This window comes from Staurois parvus, unplaced genomic scaffold (assembly GCF_062004578.1).
Source record: "Staurois parvus isolate SC_StPar_1 unplaced genomic scaffold, SC_StPar_1.0 ptg000311l, whole genome shotgun sequence".
Taxonomy (NCBI): domain Eukaryota; kingdom Metazoa; phylum Chordata; class Amphibia; order Anura; family Ranidae; genus Staurois; species Staurois parvus.
This window is the reverse complement of record NW_028318107.1, coordinates 320,771-340,497: the sequence shown is the minus strand read 5'-3', so window position 1 is coordinate 340,497 and position 19,727 is coordinate 320,771.

Genomic DNA, 19,727 nt, shown 5'->3' with positions numbered 1-19,727 from the left:
GGAAGAATTTCATTAAAACCAGCAACTGTTGTGACAATGAACACCTTGGTCAGGTCTATATACTGTATACCAATGTATAATGTACAGAGTGCAGGGGTAAGGTGTACGTAATATACAAAACAACATATGGAGTGCAACAGTTAGGATGAGTGCCACATTCACATCAGTGTCCCCAGAGTGCCACCACTTTACACCAGAGTCGGTCAGAATATAGCAGAGTGTCCCCTTACATCAGATTCTGATATAGTCCCCTTTTTACATCAGAGTCTGGCAGAGTGTCCCCTTACATCAGATTCTGGTATAGTCCCCTTCTTACACCAGAGTCTGGCAGAGTGTCCCCTTACATCAGATTCTGGTATAGTCCCCTTCTTACATCAGAGTCTGGCAGAGTGTCCCCTTACATCAGATTCTGGTATAGACCCCTTCTTACATCAGAGTCTGGCAGAGTGTCCCCTTACTAAGACAATAGATCAAAAGCTAATTCTCCTGCGCTCAAGGACCCAGGCGGGTGGCGAATAGATGGAACCAGACCTGGAAAAAAATCGACCACCAATGCATGTAGAGTTGTGCAGCTCCAAATAAGGCTGGGAAAGCCCGACCAATACTGCAAACGAAACAAAAACGAGAAGCGCACCAACCTTGCGCATTACCTCAGTAACCAAAGTTTATTCATTATAAAATAATACTCACAAACAGCGAATAAAATCAGGCATGTAAGTCCTCAGAGGGACCTCAAAGATAAAAAGCCAGTGCAAATCCCATCATGGGGGTGGATACTCAGTACAGCTTTACTGAGTATCCACCCCCATGATGGGATTCGTGCTGGCTTTTTATCTTTGAGGTCCCTCTGAGGACTTACATGCCTGATTTTATTCGCTGTTTGTGAGTATTATTTTATAATGAATAAACTTTGGTTACTGAGGTAATGCGCAAGGTTGGTGCGCTTCTCGTTTTTTTTTTCGTTTGCAGAGTGTCCCCTTACATCAGAGTCTGGCAGAGTATCCCCTTACATCAGATTCTGGTATAGTCCCCTTCTTACATCATAGTCTGGCAGTGTCCCCTTACATCAGAATCTGCAGAATTGCCTTTACATCAGATTATGGTATAGTCCCCTTCTTACATCAGAGTCTGGCAGAATGTCCCCTCACATCAGAATCTGCAGAGTGGCCCTTACATCAGATTCTGGTATAGTCCCCTTCTTACATTAGAGTCTGGCAGAGTGTCCCCTTACATCAGATTCTGTCAGAGTCCCCTTCTTACATCAGAGTCTGGCAGAGTCCCCTTACATCAGATTCTGGCAGAGTCCCCTTCTTACATCAGAGTCTGGCAGAGTCCCCTTACATCAGAGTCTGGCAGAGTCCCCTTACATCAGATTCTGGCAGAGTCCCCTTCTTACATCAGAGTTTGGAAGAATGATCCCTTTTAACATACTTTAACCACTGGTGGTCAGGTGCCCGGAAAAGGCTTCCAATAAAATGCCGTCATTGTCGGCTCTGAAGTGTTAACGCACAGTTCCAGAGCGAGCCAATCAATGACCTGCTGGGCTCAGCCTCCACTTGTGCGGCGGGGTGTGTGGATATCAGCCATGCCTAAAACCTGCCATGATGTCACTGCACAGGTGCACACCCACACCCCGCCCCACCCCGCCCCATGCTGATCTGAGGCTGAGCCCAGCAGTTCTGTAATTGGCTGGCTGTGGTCCTGTTCATGGACCGCTCAGAGTCCATGGCACGGGGATTTTTATGGGCACTTTTCTCATGTCTGTGAACATTTATGGACAAGAGAAAAGTGCGTGTTCTATACAAACTGTCTATAAATGTGTGGCTGGTTGGCTACACAGGGCTGGGGGTGTACACATGCTGCCACTGGGATGTGTTGCTTCATGGCTGCGGCAGGAATAATACTCTGTTGCATTTTGTGGGCGCAGTGCCTGCTGAACATGACCCATTCGAGTGAATGGAGCACCTCTGCAAGCACCCCACAACTGTGCGCAATGCATGTGGTTCCAGTGCAAATCTATTCTGCTCCATGTCTTTGCTAAAAAAAAAATCCCAATACCTGTAAATTAATTGGTTTAAGTGAATATTATAGCATTTACAAATGGCGGTATAGATACTAGGATTTTTAATTAATTTTTACTAGTAATGGCAGCGATCAGCGACTTCTAGTGGGACTGCGGCTGACATTCTGACACTGGGGGGAACTGGCTTGGTTTCACTGACATCCCCAGTGACACCAATACAGTGATTAGTGGTAAAAAAGCACTGACACTGTACTAATGGCACTGGGCAGGAAGGGGTTAACATGAGAGGTGATCAAAGGGTTAACTGTGTGCTGGGAGTGTTTTACTAAGGGGAAGGGGTGTGTGCTTTACTGTAATCACACTGCTCTAGATGGCTGTGCTGTGCAGTGTACCTGAGCTTACAGGGAAGAGAACTGTTAGTCCTCCTCCCCACCGGAGATCCTCAGAAATCACAGGGAGAAAGATGGGGAGAGAAGGAGGGGGAGAGAAGGAGGGGGGAGGGAGAAAGATGGGGAGAGAAGGAGGGAGGAGGGAGACAAGATGGGGGAGAGAAGGAGGGAGGAGGGAGAAAGTTGGGGGAGAGAAGGAGGGGGGAGGGAGAAAGATGGGGGAGAGAAGGAGGGAGAAAGATGGGGGAGAGGAGGAGGGGAAATAGAGAAAGATAGGGGAGAGAAGGGAGGGAGATGGGCACAGCTCAGCTCAGTCACCCCACGCTGGTCTGGTGACTCAGGCAGTCTTCAGTCTTGCAGCCACCATGTAGTTGTCAGCTGTAGAGCTTCAAGTTTCCTGCCCACACATCTTCTCAAGTACAGCACTGGTTGAGAATTGCAGTGTGGGTGGGGCATACATGAGGAGAGGGGAGGGGCAGACACAAGGAGAGGGGTGGGAGGAGGAGGAAGTGCACATTGATCTCTCCTCTCCCATTTATGCAGAGAAGGGGAGGGGAGTGTGCTGGTTGGGCTCTGTCACAGACACTGGACAGAGGTTGCCTGGGTGGGCACAACTGATATCTGGGGGGGCATCGCCCACCACAGCACCCCCCTAGATCCGGCCATGGTTTATGGTGCTACTACAATATCTTACTGTCTGCTCTTGTTAGGTTGATCCACCTTTTTATCAGCCATGAGCCAAACTCACTTCCTTTGATATGTGAAAGGTTGTAGAATCTCTGTAATTATAAATAACTGTTCATTAAATGACCTCTCATCCTGACCGCTGCCTACAGCTATTTCCTTTTGTTAAAAACGTATAATATAAAGCATTGGATCCTATAATATAGGGCGGGTATCCAAATCTCCAGGTATGCTGTCTGCTGTTAGGGGTATAGATGAAATTAGTCATTACTTTTATGGGAAGTACACATTTTCCTTTGTCTACCCAGATCTGTGCGTACAATTACAAATAATAATCCGTCACCGTGCACATAATTCTGTGAACATGGGAACTAAAGAAAAAGGCATATTGACACACAGTAAGCTGACAAACAAAATCCACCATGAAAATACTAATAATAATAGTAACAACATCAACAACAAAAAAATAATAATAATAAAATTATTATTATTATTCAAAATATATATTTTACAGCAATATTTGTAACAACAAAATTAATAATAACAACAAAAGAAAATAAATAATGATTAATATTATTCACAATATATTTAACAGCAATATTTTACCAACAAAATTAATATTAGTAAAAATAATATCAACAACAGAAACAACAACAATAATAATAATGCAAACCAAGGACTTTGTTCTATCAGACTTGCTATCCAGCAAACTCCCAGCCAGTTTAAACATCTTTAGCTATTTCTCTTGTCACAGGCAATGAAAAAACACTCCAGAAAGGAGAATGATTTTCTTTTACAAGGAACTCTCCATTTTTTATTATTATTTTTTTTTTAATCATAGGTTTTGATTTTTACCTTACCTTTACCCTCAATCCAGCGGTGTCCTCACCAGAGCAGTCCTTACTGGCTGTCCTCGCTTCCTGGTGCCGGCATCCCAAGTGTGAGTGTTTTTACATTCAGGAACAAGCAACATAAAGTACAAAAATGATTTATTAACCAACTATATACAGTACAGTAAGCTACAGGTGGAAACTAGGGCATACTCCCAATAGTAGTGGGCACAGAGTAATGGCCACACACAGTGCCTACAATGCACAAGTTCTTCCAGCCCGAGGGAGAACAGACGTAGTCGGGATTGTTATAATAAACCGAATCTCACCAGTTACATGAGTTCCGGATGCTTCTGGCCATGCAGTGATGTGGGATTGCTGACAGGTTCACCGGACAGTAGATGGCAGCATGTGGGGAGCAGCAAGATGGTCGCCTAGCAGTTTCCGGGACCAACATGCAGCTCAAGCAACTGTAAGTGATGTCACGCTGCCTCCATTCGTAAGTATGAGTTGTACATAAGTCAAATGTTTGTAACTCGGGGACTACCTGTACTCAGAGTCAATGCCATTTATCCCTCTGGGTTACAGCATACTAAGTGTGTCTGATACAACACATACATCCTTCTGAGTCGGGAACAATGGTAAAATATAGCAGCCAGACAGACAGGAGCTGGATGACTGTGGCAGGTTTTGGCATCCCGGATGGTACTTGGGGACTTATGTGTTTATTGTCCTCCACAACACATCCTGGAGCCCACTGAAGTTCAGGGTTGACCTGGGAACCTAGGCTGTGAGTCTCGGGAGTGGGCCTTTACATATGTGCACATTGTGTGCTGTCAAAGGGGAGACACAGTTAGCTGATGAAAAGGGGACAAGTTCTGCCTTCTTGCCTTGAAATGCTATGTAGTACTGTAAGCATCAAGAAGAACGTGTCCCTGGGTTTGCTGCATAGAGAGCTTTCTTCTCAGAAAATGCAATGGTGTGGAGTGCTATATTAATATGGTTCATGGATACCTAACAATGCCCCTAAGAGGCGACTTCCTAACGTGTGTCCAGAGGGTAGACTGTTTAGTCTTTCAGGTACAAGCCTAACAGTCCTGCAACTGAGAAGTCATATCCCTCTGGAGAGATCTACATGGAGGAAAGAAGCGGCACCTCTTCCAGACTACGTTGTTGAAAGCCCTATCCAATTGGTCCAAGGAGATTCTTTCATGTCTAAGTCTGTACTAAATAAAGAAAGCACTGTCTATTTGTCTGTATATTCTGTCTGTTTAGATTGTCATGTGACTACCAAAAGCAATGGTATCTGCCGAAACAACAATATATAGGATTCAACAGACTGAAATCTGATTGTTTGTTGCTAACACAACATGCATCTTCCACAGACTTGAATTCCAGAGACAGCAAACAGTCCTTGAGCTTGAGTTTTTTCTTAGGCTCCATTAAGGGAATTTAACGTGGATGAGGTAAGGGGTGTATGGGATGCCTAATGGAACTGAAATTGAGGGCAACTTCCTGGAACTATGTACAAGTCTTTTAGACAAAAAATCCTCTTCTTGGAGAGCTCTCCAGTCTCTCCTGGTGTACCACCTATGGCAGTGTGGTGTCCTGCCACGGTCAAAATCAAGCTGATAACCCTGAATTCTCAACCAGGCAGGTTGGGGGGCTCCAGAAGATTGATGTAATGCAGAGGAAACTGGCTTTTCGGTTTCCTCATTTATTCCTAGAGTCCGTTTTGGGATCTGGAGTTGGGAGATTTCAAAGAGATCTGGGAGGGATGAAATCTCCAATCCTGGGAGCAGGTTTTGGTAATGGCCAGGACACTGATTGTACAGGTGGGTGCAGGGCTTTTTGTAGAGGCCTAACCCATGGTTCTGAGCTCCACCCTGGCAGACAGGAGTCAGGAGGGCTCCACCCCGGCAGACAGGAGGTATCTGCCTTGGAGTCAGGTGGGCTTCACCAAGGAGAGGTGGAAGCCAGACTAGCTGTGTGCTAGTGGCCAGCTGTGTGCGAGGGCCATAATTTGGGAAGAGTCTGCAGGAGACAGACATTGAACTGCGTACAAGCCAGGAGGCTGAATCTTTGTAGGTATTGCTTGATGGTGGATACCCCTGCGTGGGAAGCATTTTTGTTGAACTTTTTCTTTTAAATAAAATTGGGCCAAAAGGCCCTTAAAGAAGCGAGTTGCCGTGTGCTTAAACAAGAAAAGCTCTACCATTAAAAAGCGAGTTCCCACACACCCCAGACCTCATATAAACCTCCTCTATCCAGCTGTCTGAAGGAATCCCTGGACAGGGGATCCTGTGCCTGCCACTTTTATGTGAAACAGTCCTGGGCAAGGAGCTAATCCAGTTTCCCACCAGAGTGCTTCTTTCCCCTCAACTGGCCTGGGGGGTGTAGGATTACTCACCCAGGCCATATGTCTATGAGCTGGTGGGTTGATAGCTGCTTCCAGGCCTATCACTGGGCCAGCTACTTCCCTGCTGCACAGGTGGACTTTTCTCTGGGGGCTGATGAGGTCTGAGCTTTCCTCTTCTCCAGCACCACTGTCTGGAGGTGAGCCCTTTCCCAACTGGGCCCCCTCCCAGGCTTCTGCACCTCATCCTTCTCACTCCATCTTCCCCCGAACTTTCCTGCTGCTGAGCAGGCTTAGACACTCTTAAGTGCTGTCCTGACCCCTTGCCAAGCCTTCTGTTTAGTATTGGCCAGGATCCCTTGAGAGTGAAGACCGTCTTCTCCTCACCCCTGTCCACAGAGCTCTAGAGACTCCTCCAAGTCTCTAGATCAGTCAGAGGTATAAGGGAGCTGCTCTGCAGAGCCTCTCAGCCCTGACCCAAATTTGACCCTGCTAACTATCATACCAGGCCACTACTCAGCCTCTAACAAGAAATTAAACTCTAACTCCCCCTAGCTAACTAGGAGGGTTCTACAAACATAATGTCAGTAGGCAAGTTCTGAGGGATCAAGGTCATAAGACCAGGCTGGGGGGCGGAGTCTGACCATGGCGGCTGAGGAGGGCTCGATGTAGGAGCTCTCGGACGAAGCTCCGCTATCTGACCTCCCCAAGCCAAAGTTCCTTTGAAATGCAGAAGCCCTGCAGAGCAAGACCTACCTCTACCTGATGACCCCCCTTGGATAGGCGGCGGTGGCTCGCAGGAGGAGTGACCCGGGAGACAGAGATCAGTTGTGTGGAGCCCGGCGGTGACAATGTGCCTGGTTGCCGGGATACGAGGAGGTGTGGCGTGACCACGTGGTCGGCCGCTGAGCATCGCTGGGAGGTGAGGAAGCCGGCCGGCGCCCTGCGGTGAGAGAGAGGCGCTGGCCTGCTCACCGGTCTACTCCCTGGAGCCCTGCCTGATTACAGCAGAGAGAAGGGAAACACCGTGGTCCAGAGAGAGGAGAGCAGAGGATACCCTGGGGAGTCTCCCTGATAAGAGAAGAACAGCTGCCCTACTAGAAGGACTGACGGAGGGAGCCTCTAGCCATGTCACAAGAAGAGAAGTGCGAGGAAGGTGAGTGACTCTGGCTGAGGCTTGATGTATATTATACCCTGTACTGAGCTGTTGGGAGAAGCAGGGTGTGAGAGAAAGGGGGGACCCCCGGGGAATGTAAAGTTGTGGAAGGGAGAAGAAGATTGGTGAAATAAAAGTTTAAAAGTCAAGCAAGTGGACAGGGCTTGTATATTAATAGCAGTCTCTTCCTAACCCCGAGTCTATAAAGGAGAATAAGAGCCACAGAAGAAATGAAAAATAAAAATGCTAAAGGAAGTGGGCTTAAAGGGACCCAGACTGGCACAATTAAAAAATATACCTCCCAGGGAAACGTGACCCCAGAAAGGCCCCAGGGTATGAATGAAAAAGGAGAAGTAGACCTTAGTCTGGAAAGTAGCCCTAGACAATCACTAGGCCTGGATATTAGTAGTCAACAAATATCAGGAAATATAGAGATGGAAAAAGATCTACAAATACCAAATAAGAGATGGCAGAAATGTTCAAAGATTTGGAGAAAACAATAAAGCAAGAAATGGTAAATATTTGGAATGATTTGGGGCAGCTTTTGGTGAGAGTGGAAGAAACAGAGGAGAAAGTTAAAAGCCAGACCCAAGTTATTTCCGAATTAAAAAAAAAGATAATTAATATAGGGAAAGTTCAAGAAAAATTGCTTTACAAGGCTGAGATACAAGAAAATAGGGACAGGAGGAGAAACATCAGGATACGAGGGGTCCCAGAAAGCCCAAAAGGAGAAATACTGCATGAGGTGGTTTGTAAAATACTAAACTCTATAATGGACGGTACTGATATGAAAAGGACTAAAATAGAAGGAACTTTTAGAAAAGGAAAACTCCAAGGAAATCTTGGGAAGGAAAGGCCGAGAGTGATACTTGTTAAATTTTATGAGCTTCAAGATAAAGAAAAAATCTGGAGGAAGACTAAGGGAAAAACAGTAATTAAATATGGAGAAATGGATATTCAGATATTTGCGGATTTGTCACCGGAGACTTTGTGGAGAAGGAGAACCCTGAGACCTTTGTTAGAACAGATGAAAAAACAGAATGTGCAATATAGATGGGGGATACCTGAGTGCCTAATAGGATTGAAAAATGGAGTTACAGCATACCTCAGGTTCCCAGAGGACTTGAGAAACTTTTGTGATAGACTCAAACTACAAAGAATGGAAATTCCTGGTTGGGAAGAAGAACATGGGGAAATTAGATCGAAAAGAAAAGAGGACTGGCAGCTTGTAGGGGGGAGGGAGTATGGGGAGAGGGGGGGAGGGAGGAGGAAGGAAGGGAAGAAAGGATTTTTTTTTCTTTTCTTTCTTCCCTCTCCCTTCCGGCCTCTCTCCATTCCTTGGGATGTCTCTGCATGATGTGGGGGTTAGTGGGGGGGGGCGGAGAAGGGGAAAGTCGTCCATGGTCAGAGTTTAACCCTAAGGATTAAATCAAAGGTGGATTTTATTTCCACAAATGATTAATAGGCAAACTGTAGGCCTAAAAAGAGGGGAGGGGGAGGGAAGGGGTGGGTGGAGGGGAGGAGAGGGATGGGAAAATGGGAGGGATGGGGGATGGGGATTTGAGGATAACTCCCTGCAGGATAAAAGGAGATATAAAAGCAAGAAAAAAGAAAGAACATAGATGTAGGAGAAAAGGGGAGATCCAAGAAAGATGGAAGAGATACAGTTTATAACGTACAATGTAAATGGGTTGAATTGTCCTGGGAAAAGATTTAGATTATTTAAAGAACTACAACATAGAGCAGCTTCAGTGATATTCTTACAGGAGACACATTTTGAGATAGAATCAAATGTTAAGTTAAAATCTAGATATCACCCAACATGGTATTATGCAGACTCACTGATTAAAAGAGCAAAGGGCGTAGCAATAGGGTTGGCAAAAAATATCAGGTTTGAATTGGAAGACAGAAAAACAGACCCAGAAGGGAGATTTTTGTTCCTAAGAGGCAAACTACAGGAAATTGAGTGTATATTGGCTAATATCTAATGTCCTAATATAAAGCCGGAGGTGTTTTTGAAAAGGGTGTTGAGGAAGCTGATGGAATTTAAAAAGGGCCGTTTGATTCTGGCAGGAGATTTTAATTTTTGTATGGACCCACAAAAAGACGCTACTTCCCATATGCAGAGAGAGGGGTGTAGGGCCCTGAGATTATTGAAAAAAGAAATACATGAATGTCAACTGGTAGATGCCTGGAGAATCACACATATGCAAGATAGGGACTACACCTTTTTCTCAAATATGCATAAGAGGTACTCAAGATTAGATTATATATTAATAGAGCATCAATTAATTGAACATCTGATTCAGGTAGGGATAGAGACAATGTCTCTATCGGATCATGCCCCGGTCACTATGAAAATAGAGTGGGGAAGGAAGACAGTAGGAGGGCTGGGATGGAAGTTGAATGATGCACTCTTATTAGAAAAAGATATTGCTCAGAAAGTCGGGGAGGAGATCGAATGATTTTTTAAGGAGAATGAGACGGGAGAAGTATCGATGGCCACAGAGTGGGAATCTCATAAGGCATATATAAGAGGAGTACTGATAGCGATTGGGGCAAAAAAGAAAAAAGAAAGAAGAGAGAGTGAGTGGGCTATTAAAAGAAATAAGTGAATTAGAGCAAATACATAAGAATAGAATAACAAAAGAAATAGAGCTGAAGATAATAAAAAAGAAAGAAGAACTAGAGGCTGAGATGGAAGAGGAAAGGAGGAGAGTGTACAATAAAGTCTTAAGTGAGAGATATAGAAGGGGAGATAGACCTGGAAAATATTTGATGAGAGCCCTGAGGAAAAAGAAAAATAGGAATTATATAGAAAAAATAAAAAATGCCAAGGGTGAATTGGTACACTCAAATAAAGAAATCACCAAAGTATTTATGGAATACTATAGAAAATTGTATAATATAAACCCCCTGGATTTATTAAAAAACACAGAAAGCGAGAGAAACCAAAAAAGAAAGAAATACCTGGAGAAGGCTGGGTTACCAAAATTAAGTGAGGAACAACTGAATTCCCTAGATGCAGAAATTTCACAGGAAGAAATAAAAACAGCATTAAAATATACAGCGTCAGGGAAAAGCCCAGGACCAGATGGTTACACGTTGAGATACTATAAAAAATATAGTGAAATATTAATACCTAAGCTTAGAAGATATATGAACGCTCTGGGAGGAGGGATGGAAGTAAGAAGAGAATCGTTACAAGCTCATGTGGTACTTATTCAAAAAGAAGGAAAAGACGCCTCTCAATGTTCGAGCTATAGACCTATCTCATTATTGAATACCGATACTAAGTTATAAGCAAAGGTTTTAGCAAATAGATTGAAAGAACTAATGCCCGAATGGATACATGAGGACCAAGTTGGCTTTGTTCCAGGGAGGGATGGCAAAGATAATGGGTTACGATCACTGATGCTTGTCCAAAAATGTAGAAAGGGAAAAGATCCGGTTGTGCTACTCTCGATTGATGCTGAGAAAGCATTTGATAGCGTGGACTGGGGATTCATGATGGATACTCTTGAAGCTCTGGGAATCGGGTCTAGAATGAGGAGTGGATAGGAAAGTTGTATAGATATCCCTCCGCAGTTATTGTGGTGAATGGGGAGAAGTCGAAACCCATTGAGATGTCAAACAAGACAGGGATGCCCACTGTCCCCATTGCTGTATGTTCTATCACTGGAACCCTTGTTGTCAACGATAAGGCAGAATAGAGATGTAAAGGGAATTCAGATAGATGACACAGAACATAAAGTGGCGGCCTTTGCGGATGACTTGTTGTTCTATGTAGGAAATCCCAGGATAACACTTCCAAACTTAATGAAGCTACTAAGGGAGTATGGGGAATTGTCAAATTTAAAGATTAAGCCAACAAAAATGGAGATTTTAAATATAAATATTTTAAAAAGTGAAAAAGAAAAGATACAAAAGGAATTCCCTTTTAAATGGAAGGATAGAGATATAAAATATTTAGGAGTAAAACTTACAGCTTCATATAAACATCTATATAAACTAAACTATATTTCACTGTTAAACGAGATCAGAGAGGAACTAAAAATATTGGAAGGAGGATCCCCGACATGGATAGGGCGTATAAATTCGGTAAAAATGGTAATAGTACCTAAAATCTTATATAGATATCAAATGATCCCAATTAAACTCCCAGAAGCCTTTTTTTAAAGTAATTAAGAAAATGATAAGATATATATGGAGGAATAAAAAACCAAGAGTATCTTATGAGTTGTTGAGTAGGAATAAAGAGAAAGGTGGACTGGGGATTCCAGACTTTAAAAGATACTATAAAGCAGTAATATTGGCAAGAATTATAGACTGGATGTATAACCACGAGAAAAGTTGGGTTAGAATTGAAAACAAACTCAGCGGAACAAATTTAGGTAAAGTGGTGTGGGTGCCAACACAATATAGGGGTTTAAAAGATAATGTAAATATATACACTTTAAATGTTTTAAGGATCTGTGATAACTTGCACAAAAGTATGAAATGGGATTTCAACTCAATGTTGATGTCATTGAGAAACACAGAGTTTTTTCCCCCAGGTAGAGAAGAGATAGCAGGTAGATGGTTTAAAAAAGATGAGGTTCAATTGATAGATATTTTGGTGGAGGGTAAATTAGGATCATTTAAGGATTTGGAAAAAAAAAAAGGGAGAGATTTTCACTAAGTTAGATGAATGGCAGTATTTCCAATTGAGATGTTTTGTCGGGAATCTTTCAAAACCTCTAAGGACAAGAGACAAGTGGAATTTGGTTGAAAAGTTGTTGGGGACACGAGGTGATGGGAGGCATGGGATTGCTAAAGTTTATAAAGTTCTCACTGAATTAGACACAAACACAAAGCCAACATATTTAGTAAAATGGGAAAGTGATATGGGAGTTGTGATAGATGAGGAAAAACAGAAGAGAATATATAGATTAACTCACAAAGATGTAAGTATGAGGGAAGTAGAGGTAAATTATAAGTGTTTAATAAGATGGCACATTACACCAAATGTAGAATATACACGCTTGCACCTGTGTACGCGAGCTTTGACCCTGTGCCAGTATGTAAACAGCGGTTGAACCATGCATGTGAGGTATTGCCGCGAACGTTAGATCATGGGCAGTAATTCTAGCACTAGACCTCCTCTGTAAATCTAAAATGGTAGCTTATAAATGCTTTTAAAGTGTTGCCTATGGATATTAAAAATGTATGCAGTTTGTCGCCACTGCATGGGGCATGCGCAGTTTTAAAGCATGTTATGGGGCACATGGGCGTCTGGCACCTAAGATGGCTGCTTGCTAGCACAGCTCCACTGCCTCACCGCTACAGCAGCGAGTTTTAAGAGCAACGAGAGGACTCCGACATAAATCGCTAAGAGGTATAACTCCCCTACACCCTCCTACACCATGCCCAGAAGAAGAAAGTCCCCTGCTCACCCTCAGCGGCTCACAGACGTTTACCTGGCCCTGTATACAAGGAGCCAAAATGATGCAAGCACCTCACAGCACAGAGGCTCCATTACTGATCCAGCCAAACACAGCTATACTCCGGACCCCAGGCTCCTGGTTCCCCTGTATGATGGAGATCCAGCTGAGTCCTCTCCTCCTCTATCCCCCACATACAGAAGTCCTGCCAAATCTAGACCAAGAATAGAAGGCCCTGTAATTCCAGATCCTAATTCCTCAGATGCCATTCCTATTCCTACATTACAATTACAATCCGCAATTGAGGAATTTCCAGCTTCAGATCAACCCTTGTCAGAACTGGCGATGAAAAATATGTTGTTCTCATTAAGGCAAACCTTACATAGCGACATTTCAAATGTAATATCTCCTATCTCAAACGCCATAACGGATCACTCCAAACGTATACACCACATTGAAAACAAAATGGCTGCAATGTTCACAGCCTATAACACAGTAGTTGACACACACACAGATCATGAATCTGAAAGCCTCCCAATGAAAAATAAAATAGCGGACTTAGAAGACCGCTCCAGAAGAAACAACATAAAAATACACAGAATCTCTGAATCAATCACCAACGACGCCCTTCTACCAACAATTGATCAAGCATCTGATCCCTTCAATCAACATGATTGAAATCGCAGTTGACAGAGCACATAGAATACCAAAACCCTCATTTTTACCAGCATCCACCCCAAGAGACGTACTAATCACTTCTACCATATTACCAAATTAAATAAAAAATAATGGCGTCTGCCAGAAACCCCTCAGCCCTCCTTGCATCTCATAAAGAAATTAAACTATATGCGGACCTCTCCAAAGAAACCCTCCTTAACAGGAAGAAATTGATCTCGATCACCAAAGCTCTCAGAAACAACGGTATAAGTTACCAATGGGGCTTTCTAACCAAACTCATAGTCAGACACTAAGGCTATCAAAAATATAGATGACGGCATAAATCTCCTCAATGAATGGAATATAGTCCCAGTCGAAGACCGTAGGAATGACCGTAACCAGCCCCACCAAATGGAGGGTGACTGGACCTGAACGCTATCTTCAAGCAAGTCGGAGTCCCAAGCAATTCATCCCAATCCGCTGCTGTAGAGATTAGGCCTATCTATAACTACAGCTCTGTTTAGTTCTTTGTGGACATTTCTAAATGACAACTACTTGTTCTCGAATATTTCCTCACGCCCCACTATGTCAGTAGTCATCCAGACTACCCATGTTTCTTGCACCGTTAGCAAGTTTTTTTAACCTGCAGTTTTTCTTGTTCTTCTTACTACCCCTATCCAGTCTTCAATACTCCGTCACCACCCTACACTTCCTTGGCAAATACCTTCACAAGACCAGCATTCGAGTACCAACTTTACGCACATAGAATCTCAACACCGGTTCACAATACCACTGCAAATTTCATGCAGCACTGTTCAAACATCTGTAAATCTTACACCAACCTGCTCAACTACTTTGCACAGATATAATTCATCTCAGACCCATCTAACCAGACCACTGTCACAAGATGATTAATATCGCCTCACTGAATTTCAAAGGACTTAACTCTCCTTTAGTTTCAGTTATACTTGGGGAGATTGAGGATCTTCATATGCACAGTATTGTCAGTTTTGCAGCCAAGAATAAATGTGTTGTGAATTGTCTATAGGAAGGAGGAATATCCTCCATCCCTAGGTTCAATATGGCTAATGACGGAGAGGGTCGGATAGGTAAGCCAATAATTTGGTTGAGGATATCAAACACTGAGGGCCAGAAGCTATCCAATTTACTACATGACCAAAGAATATGATATAAAGTTCCAGTATGTTGACATTCTCTCCAGCATAAAGGACATTGTATAGATTGAAATTTAGGTAGCCTGTGCAGAGTAAAATACCATCTTAAGATGATTTTATGAGTTATCTCCCACAGATTAGCGCATACAGTCGTGGATAATGTGTACTTTAGAGGTTTTTGCCATTGTACAGCTGAATAAATGCTATTGAGTTCTCTTTCCCAGGCTAATATGGAATATGATTTTAACTCTAAGATGGCTATAAAAAAATCTATATCCCACCTTTGTTTATAGATTTGGATGTAACAAAGTGTCCAATTATCCATGGGAGCTCATATTCAATGGGGGTGCTTTTCTGAATAAAAGAGGCAGGCCTGAGATACGTGTAATTCTTTGATTCCGGTAGTTGGAATTCTACCTGGAAGGCAGAGAAAGTTTTCAGAGCAGAGTCTACCATTAAGTCTGTTACTTGCTGTATACCATGTTTTCCCCATTGAGCTAAGTCGACGTCCTTCAATAAAATAGTGAATATGGATACTGGAACAGGCAAATGTATTCTAGGAGATGAAAGTGGAATGTTTAATAGAGAGGGTCAGTGTTTTCCAAGCTCTCAAAGTCACTAAGATTGTTGGTTAGAGATTTTTTGGTTCATTTTTAAGGTAGGGATAAGCTAATAAGTACACGTATAAATTCTCACCTGAAATTTGTGTTTGTTGAAGCTCCTTCCATAAAGAGGTAGGTGTGTCTGGGAACCAATACCACAACTGAGCCAAAATTGCAGCTATATGGTAGTCAGAGATGACTGCTAGTCCCATTCCTCCTGCTGATCTCATTTTAATCAGTTTAGTAAATGTACATCTTGCTTTTTTCCCTTCCCAGAGGAATCTGTGTAGGATAGACTGTAGAGTATGAAATAATTTTTTATTAGCTGGTATGGGTACAGAGCGAAATACGTACAAAATTTGGGGTAATATCTGCATTTTAAACGCCGTTAATCTTCCGGACCATGATAATGTGTGCTTAGTTCAAGATAAAAGTCTTTTCTTTAATCTAGTTTCCAAAGGTAGATAGTTAGCTTTAAATAGTTTCTCGGGGCGATTGGTAAGTGTAATTCCCAAATATGTTATACCTGAATCCTGCCATAGATAGGGGAAGTCGGACTGTAATTTATCTTTATGTTTCGGAGTTACTCCTAGGTCAAGTATATGAGATTTAGCTTCATTAACTTTATAATATGATACTTTCCCATATTGGAGAAGTACCTGTGCAACATTACTTAAGGATGACAAGAGGTTGGTCAACATCAATATAACGTCGTCTGGAAATAAGCTGATAACATGTTTACTGCTTTTATATTGGAAACCTGTTATATCAGGGTGTTATATCGGGGTGTTATATCGGGGTGTTATATCAGGGTGCTATATCAGGGTGTTATATTGGCATGTTATATCGGGTGTTATATCGGCATGTTATATCGGGGTGTTATATCAGGGTATTGTATCAGGGTGTTATATCGGGGTGCTATATCGGGGTGTTATATCAGGGTGTTATATAAGGGTGTTATATCGGGGTGCTATATCGGGGTGCTATATCAGGGTGCTATATCAGGGTGTTATATCGGGGTGTTATATCAGGGTGTTATATCAGGGTGTTATATCGGGGTGTTATATTGGGGTGTTATATGGGGGTGTTATATCAGGGTGTTATATTGGGGTGTTATATCAGGGTGTTATATCTGGGTGTTATATCGGGGCGTTATATCGGGGTATTATATCGGGGTATTATATCAGGGAGTTATATCGGGGTGTTATATCAGGGTGTTATATTGGGGTGCTGTCTAATACCAGAGGCCAATGGCTCCATCATTAGGTTAGACATCAGTGGAGATAAGGGGCATCCCTGGCGAGTGCCATTTGTTATTTGGAAGGGTTTAGACAACATACCAGACGTGAACACCCTGGCTGATGGGAGGGGATACAAGGCCAAAATTGCCGAAAGCATGTGTTCTTGAAATCCAAATTTATTAAGCACTCTTTGCAAAAATAACCAATTCACCCTGTCAAACGCCTTCTCTGCATCTAACACCAGTAGCAGAGAGGGCGTCCGATGCTTCCAAGCCAAATGAATGATATTAATCACTCTCCTAGTAGCATCAGAAGTCTGCCTTCCCTTGGTGAAACCTGACCAATCTTGGTGAATCAAGATGGGAAGAATATCCACCAGTCATGACACCAACATTTTGTGTATATTTTTATATTGTTATTTAAGAGAGATATCGGCCTAAAATTAAGGGGAGTTTCAGGTGGTTTTCCTGGTTTAGGTAACGTCACTATTAGAGATGAGCGAATCGAACCAGGCGAACCGGAATTCGAGTCGAATTTCAGGAAATATTCGATTCGCGTCGAATCCGAAATTTTGCCTACTTCGGGTGCGCGAATCGAATATTTCCCGATCAGCCGGCAAAAGTGTCCCTGCAGTGAGCTCCGCTATTTCTGACAGTTCTCTGACAGAAGGAACACATGTAAAGCGGTTGAAACATTGTATCCATTTAGGATACAGATGTTTCAACCGCTGTACATGTGAAGAAGCTGTCAGAGAACTGTCAGAAATAGAGGAACTCTGCACATACACTTTTTGCCGGTTTGGAATTCTTATTTTCATCCTACTTCTTCTTCTTCTTCTACTTCTTCATCCTCATCCTCAGAAGAAGAAGAAGAGGATGAGGATGAGGATGAAGAAGAAGAAGAAGAAGAAGAAGAAGAAGTAGGATGAAAATAAGAATAATTCCAAGCCGGCAAAAAGTGTATCTGCAGCGCTCCTCTAAGTGTATCTGCAGAATGTCATTTATGGAAAAAAATAGATACAATGTTTCAACCGCTGTATGGAGTGAATGTCCCAGAACTGTCAGAAATAGACTATTCATGACAGTTCTGGGACATTCACTCCATACAGCGGTTTCAACCGCTGTATGGAGGGAATGTCATAGAACTGTCAGAAATAGACTATTAATGACAGTTCTGGGACTGTCCTTCCATACAGCGGTTGAAACATTGTATCTATTTGTTTCCATAAATGGATCAATTTATGGAAACAAATAGATACAATGTTTCAACCGCTGTATGGAAGGAATGTCCCAGAACTGTCATTAATAGTCTATTTCTGACAGTTCTATGACATTCCCTCCATACAGCGGTTGAAACCGCTGTATGGAGTGATTGTCCCAGAACTGTCAGAAATAGACTATTTATGACAGTTCTGGGACATTCACTCCATACAGCGGTTTCAACCGCTGTATGGAGGGAATGTCATGGAACTGTCAGAAATAGACTATTAATGACAGTTCTGGGACTGTCCTTCCATACAGCGGTTGAAACATTGTATCTATTTGTTTCCATAAATGGATCCATTTATGGAAACAAATAGATACAATGTTTCAACCGCTGTATGGAGTGAGTGTCCCAGAACTGTTAGAAATAGTCTATTTCTGACAGTTCTATGACATTCCCTCCATACAGCGGTTGAAACCGCTGTATGGAGTGAATGTCCCAGAACTGTCAGAAATAGACAGAAACTGTCACAGAACTGTCCTTCTTCTCATCCTTCTTCTCATCCTTCTCCTTCTTCTCATCCTTCTCCTTCTTCTCATCCTTCTCCTTCTCCTTCTTCTCATCCTTCTCCTTCTTCTCATCCTTCTTCTCATCCTTCTTCTCATCCTTCTCCTTCTTCTCATCCTTCTCCTTCTCCTTCTTCTCATCCTTCTCCTTCTTCTCATCCTTCTCCTTCTCCTTCTTCTCATCCTTCTCCTTCTTCTCATCCTTCTCCTTCTCCTTCTCCTTCTCCTTCTTCTCATCCTTCTCCTTCTCCTTCTTCTCATCCTTCTCCTTCTTCTCATCCTTCTCCTTCTCCATCTTCTCATCCTTCTCCTTCTCCTTCTTCTCATCCTTCTCCTTCTGCTTCTCCTTCTCCTTCTTCTCATCCTTCTCCTTCTTCTCATCCTTCTCCTTCTTCTCATCCTTCTCCTTCTCCTTCTTCTCATCCTTCTCCTTCTTCTCATCCTTCTTCTCATCCTTCTCCTTCTTCTCATCCTTCTTCTCATCCTTCTCCTTCTTCTCATCCTTCTCCTTCTTCTCATCCTTCTCCTTCTCCTTCTTCTCATCCTTCTCTTTCTTCTCATCCTTCTCCTTCTTCTCATCCTTCTCCTTCTTCTCATCCTTCTCCTTCTTCTCATCCTTCTCCTTCTCCATCTTCTCATCCTTCTCCTTCTCCTTCTCCTTCTTCTCATCCTTCTCCTTCTCCTTCTTCTCATCCTTCTCCTTCTCCTTCTTCTCATCCTTCTCCTTCTTCTCTTCCTTCTCCTTCTCCTTCTTCTCATCCTTCTCCTTCTCCTTCTTCTCATCCTTCTCCTTCTTCTCTTCCTTCTCCTTCTCCTTCTTCTCATCCTTCTCCTTCTCCTTCTTCTCATCCTTCTCCTTCTCTTTCTCCTTCTCCTTCTCCTTCTCCTTCTTCTCATCCTTCTCCTTCTTCTCATCCTTCTCCTTCTCCTTCTTCTCATCCTTCTCCTTCTCCTTCTTCTCATCCTTCTCCTTCCTCATCTCCAAGGGCATTTAAATTAAAGGTACAGTGTTCTGCACTAATTTAAAGGCTCTCTGAAGCCTAGAAACCCTTTTAATAAGTTAACTTCATTAACTAATCGAATTTCACACTGGAATTCGCCGAATCAGCCGAATCGAATTTTTGAGAAATTCGCTCATCTCTAGTCACTATCATAGCTTCCAACATCTCTGGTGGGAAGTATGTCCTCAATGCTGTCTCGCCATAGACCCTTATAAGATATGGAGATAAAGTATTTTTACATTTCCTGTAATATTCCCCAATCAGTCCATCCGGACCTGGAGATTTGTTGCTGGGTGGAGTGTCTATAGTTTGGAGAACTTCAGATAAAGAAAATGGAGTATTCAAATTTTGAAGTTGTGAGCTAGAAAGTTTCAGCATCTGTATGTTGGTCAAAAAATTATCTATGTCGAGTAGGGAGGGC